The following is a 6,000-nucleotide window of genomic DNA, read 5'->3' as shown; positions in this document are numbered from 1 at the left end:
TCTGAATATTGGCTACACATTAGAATCATCTATGACATTCTTAAAAAAACTAATTCCCTGGGACCCCACATGATACTAATTAAATCAGTGGTTTTAAAAGCTCTCCTAAATGATTCTAATATGTAGCCCACGGTAAGAACCCCTAAACTAGAAAGATTATCAATCTGAACTCATTTTAGGCTGCTTTAGAATCTAGCTTATTAGATTCTTGATGGATTGATACAATGTATTCATTAATTTATTCATTAATTATGTTTGGTAACCACTGCATAGTAGGCACAATACTAAGGCTGGGAAACTCAAAAAATATGATGCCTACTATCAAATGTTTGCATTATATCAGAGGAGGTGGGAACCTAAATGAGTTACTATGGATTAAATTGCTTACTAAATTATGCCAATAATAGCGAACATTGCATGGTAACTGTGTGCAAGGCACTGTTCTGAAAACTTAACAGTAGTTAATTCGTTTAATACTAACAGTGGTCTGAGGAAGTAGTTACCATTCCTCTCTGACTACATTATAGATAAAGAAACTAAAGTACAGAAAGTTTAAATATTTATAATAAGCAATAAGCAACACAAGCAAGAGTCTAATCCATGCAGACTGCCTTCAGAGATTGTGCTCTTACTCAGGGAGTATCTACCTGGCTTCTCATCTTCAGGACTTACAACTGATAATGTGTTGAATGCTTGCCATATGCCACTATCTGTATTTTACAAGTAGAGCTTATTGAGTTTTCACAACAAACTTAAGGAAATTTTAGTTATTTCCTAGATACGGAAGTTAAGGAGGAGAATTGAATGCTCTACAACTTCCACTGTAGCACATCAGTCAATGTTCTTGATAGAGCCACAGGCCTAGCACAGCTTAACCCCCCTGCTAAATCTTGAAGAGATGTAAAAACCAAGTATTTAGTAAAATAAAAGAAGGTATCACTTCATCAATTTTCAAGTTTCTGGAATTGCACTGATTACTACATAACTTTAAATTATTGACTTCAGCTTAATAAACTACTTATAAGAAAATGAAACATTGGAAAACAACAGAAAGCTCCTAAATCACTCTGGTGAATGTTAGATATAATGTTAGATTTTAAGTGTTTAGGACTTTATTTATTTATTTATTTATTTATTTATTTATTTATGAGAGACACACAGAGAGAGAGAGAGAGAGAGAGAGAGAGAGGCAGAGACACAAACAGAGGGAGAAGCAGGCTCAATGCAGGGAGCCCGACATGGGACTCAATCCCGGATCTCCAGGATCAGGCCCTGGGCTGAAGGCAGCGCTAAACCGCTGAGCCACCCAGGCTACCCTGACTTCTTATATTTAAATGTATTATGAATAGTTGCAGCAGTTGTATGCATACCATTAAGAGCATAATTGTCTTTTATGTATATGGTGCAAAGTTTCCAGGCATTCTATAAAGCAGTGATTCCAAACCCTGTTTTGAAGGATAAAATCTGCTGTGTATCTTGGTCATTTTAGGGCAAAAAATAGTAAGCCTCAAGTTCCAAGCTATATGCCTACTGCTTTGCCCATTCTAATATACAGGATGTAAATAACTGGAGATTGAAATTAATGAATTCTTATTTGCATCATTATCATCACCAAATACCATGTACTCATTATGTTTCAGGGATCATACAACTGCTTCACCCCAATATTGCTTATCTTAGCAGCAACATGACTAGAAAAATACTATTCTCTGTATTTTAGAGAAGGGGAATAAGAAATTCTAGTCAATATAAAAAGATAACTCGGAAAGGAATTTTATTTTGTTATTTAAGACCCTAATATAAGAAAAAAAGAACCATTATTTTCTTGAGATCTCTATAATGCTTTTTGGTTTGCAGTATAACTTTATAACCAAGAGGACAAGGTATTTTTTAAATTATATTTCCCATTTTCTCATTTCCACATTAGGAAATGAGGTTTTAATGTTTAGTAGCTTGACCAATCCCCTCTGGCCCAAGAGGCCAGAGCCAGTTTTAAAAGTGTGAATCTGTTGGGCTTGAAATCCAGTAGGCACTATGATATACCCTTTGGGTTGGGGCTCAAAGTCTAATTAGATCTGTTTACTCGCTCTGGGCTTCCAGGAAAGTGTTTTGTCTATTATGATGACATATTTAAGCATGGCCAATGATCACAGAATGGAGATCAGTTCCTCTGTGTTTGCCACATGTATGTCAAGAACACTGGTTGAACAGGACTTTGTCCTAGAAAACACTGAGTGAAATGCTTGTAGTTTCTCAAGTACTGGGAAATAAAGCTCTTTTATTATTATTATTTTGTACCCAGTATCAGACAAATGAAAATATCCCAGGGGCATATTCTAAATCTGGCCTGCTTGGAGACTAGAGAGGTAAGTAACACTAGACTCATAAGTTACAACTTCTTTGAGTTAAATTTCCATCTTTTGACTGGAACCTAGATTAAAATTTTATATAAGGCCATGTAATATGAAAAAGGCTTGTATCTTTGTTGTAAAATTCTTGTTGAAACCTTGGGTCTTTACGGACAATTTATATAAGGGTCTATATAGTAATATTATTACTAACAAAATTCTTTTTTGAAGAACAAACTCATTTTCTTAGATAATAATAATTAGGTAAGACATCTGCCCTTTTCTTTTTGTCTGCTAGGGAACTCATGACTAAATATTTTCTGTTAGACCACAGATCCTACACTGAGTAAAATTACTGGAGTTTTTGTCACCTCCTCTTTCTGCATCAGTTTCATTTTCTATTTCTAAGGACTTGTATATACAATTGCCTTGTTCGCATTTTGAAAATAGGCAGTTGAAATTCATTAAATAAAATTTAATAAAATAACAACCTCCATCTTGCAGTTCAGCAAACCAAGATATAGTGAAGGTTTTCCAAGCCTTCATTGACACCAATGTCTTTTCAGTTTCTAAAACATGGCAAGTGTTCTCCTGCCTCAGAAGTTCCAGCTGTTGTTCTCTACCCCTATAAACCCCTTCCTTTCTTCTCTTCCTCTGGTCAACCATTCCTTCCCTCCTCCAAACCACACAAACACAAACAAACGTGCAACATTCTTTGCATAGTTGACTTTTAAGGATCTTTTATCTCTGAGAGAGTTATTTTTTATGGGTCCTTCTTCCAGGTCCTTCTTCATGCCATGCTGTTCTTTATAACCTGCCTTGTTCAATTCTAATGAAGAATTGCCCCTCCCACAGGTTGCAAGACATATTTGTTTGTGTGACCCAATCCTTACTTGACTTTAATCTCCTAAAGACCAAGACCAATTCTAATTCATTCACCATTCATCCCCAATACTTAGCCATGCCTGGTGCATGGTAGTTTAATAAATACAAAATAAATAGTATGAACAAATCAATAAACACATATATGCTCATATACACATACTTAATAACATTAGGTTTTCTAAAGTCCAGCCAGTATTTTGTTCATCATTCTATTGCAGTTCTTTTTATAGTAACAGGCAAGGAAAAAAATGTTTGATGAGTTACCATTTGAGGAATGAAAATAAATTCACTTTGAGAAATTATTTTAAAAGGCTACTTATAATCTGATATTTGATGGATTCAGATAACCAGATAATTATGAAACATTTAGGATTACAGTAATCCTTTTGGAGTACAGAACATGAACTGGCTAAGTCTAAGAAGCACAAATATAAATACGGAAGAGGCTAAGAGGTGGGGAAGTATGTCCAGGTTGGGCACAAGTGCTTTCACTCAGTAGTCTTGCAGACCTGCAAACATTCATCTGACTTACCATCAGTGATACCAACTAGGAATATGAAAGACAGTGTGTACAATGTATACCTCTATTCACGTATACATTTAAATATTAAAACATATATATTAGGTTGCTTCTATGTGCTAGAATTTTCTTCTGAGTGCTTGGAATATATCAATAAAACAAAGATTCCTTTCCTTGAGGAGTTTACATTTAATGGGAGGGAGGGGAATAGACAGACAATCATCAAAACAAATGAGTAAATGATATAGTATACCGGACTGTATTAAGAGCTATGAGGGAAAATAAAACTGGATAAAGGGGATCAGGGACCCTGAGATCATGAAGGAGAATAGTTTGTAGTATTAAGTAGGGTAGTCTAGGGCATACTTATTTGGGATAAGATTTGAGGAAAGATTTGAAGGAGAGAATTTAGCCCAATGATTACTTGTGAACAGTGTATTCCAAGCAGAAGAAACAGCTAATGCAAAGACCATTAGATTGGAGCATGTCAGGCATGTTTAAGAAATAGCAAGGGAGTCCTGGTGGCTGGAGCAGAATGAGCAAAGAAAAGGGAAGAGTACGAGGAAATGAGACCAGAAGGGTAACGGAGTAGGGAAAGATTATGTAGAGTCATGATAAAGACTTGGGTCTTGACTCTGAGTGAAATGGAAAGTTACCAGAGGGTTTTGATTTAAGCTAACTTCTTTAAAAAAACAAAAACAAAACAACACTCTGGCTGTCGTGTTGAATACAGCCTATAGAGAAAGTGAAGAAGCAAAAAACACTAGTTTGGAAGCTATTGCTGATAACAGATGAGAGTAGTTTGATTCAACACAGTTTCCCAGAAGATGGTTAGAAGTGGCAGCATTTTGGATACATTTCAAAGGTAGAGTCATTTTCTGACCAATTGCCATGTGTGAGAGAAAAAAAGGAATCAATGAAAATTCCGAGTTTTAAGCTTAATCAGTTATAAGTATAAATAAATTTTTCATTCCTTTACACTATTCTACATAAGATTTACAATATATTGATTATTAATAGCTCATCCTAGGCAAAAGTCGTACCTTCAAATGTTTTACAATCAAAAGTTATTTTGGAGACTCAAAACATTGTTTCTTTGTTCCTCTAAATTTTAATTTAACCTAATTCAGCACTTGACCATTTTGAGGTAAAGCTATATTGTAAAATGTCACTGAGCAATTCAAGATTATATAATTGTGTTTTCCTTCTCAGCTGAAAATATCACTATTGTTCAACATGGGGAATGTCCTTTGCATTTTAGCTTTTAGAGCATATGAAGTGGATATGTCTTAATAAACTATGTATTCCATTTATAGGGCGCCTTATCATTTCTGACAATGCTCTGACATGTCTTATCTCATCCTATCCTCTCCACAAACCCTGGCCGATAGCAGGGCAGAAAATAGGTGTAAGAAATTGAAGAGTTTAAGTAACTGAGTAGCCACTGTGAGGACCCCTCTTACTTAGGTTTAGCCCACTCACTGATGTGCTTTGAGCCAGTTCCAACTGACCAAGAAGGATAGGAAACCTAATGGGTCCTATGCTCACTCAAAGCTAAGCGGTCCACGCCATGATTACATTTATGATCTCGTCCTTATCATCAGTCCCCCAATTGGGCTAACAAATCATTCTGTACATCAAACTTGATCATAGCTCCGCAATCAGCGAGCCACTAGTTCCCCCTTCGTTTTCCTCAGAACTTTCACTATTTTTGTATTTTCTCATCTGTACCATCTTTCTCATCTTTTTTTACTCAGGAAGATCAACCACAGCTTTGCTGGCCTGTCTACAAAGTACTAAAGCTTGCTTCCTGGACTGCAATCAAAGAACCGGAGAAATTACCAATGGCACCGTCAGCGCACGCAGGAAGAAGGGGAGAAGAGAGATGCAGAGATGTAAAGATCAACAAGGTGTGGGGGGTAACATGTCTTTTCTCTTGTTGAACACCGACGCTATCAAAGAACAACTTGCTTTGTTTTCAAGGGTCTGGTGGGAAATGCACATTAGTAGGGGATCATCAGGACCAGCCCCCTCAACTGGAGTGTCCTCAGCTCTTAGTCTTTCATCCAACGGCTGCAGGCACCTGGCTTCTAAAATTCAGCTTAGGGAAATATAATGGGAATAGTAATGATCCTATTGCTACAATGTCTTTCTTTTCTTTAGATTAAGCCATGCAATTAATTCATAGCAATCTCGTCTTCAGAGGCAGACATGAAGTCTGGTTTTGGAATTTAAAGATAACTTCAG

The sequence above is a fragment of the Vulpes vulpes genome, chromosome 11 (assembly GCF_048418805.1).
Source record: "Vulpes vulpes isolate BD-2025 chromosome 11, VulVul3, whole genome shotgun sequence".
NCBI lineage: Eukaryota > Metazoa > Chordata > Mammalia > Carnivora > Canidae > Vulpes > Vulpes vulpes.
The sequence above is the reverse complement of the archived record's forward strand: the minus strand, read 5'-3'. Positions refer to the sequence as shown.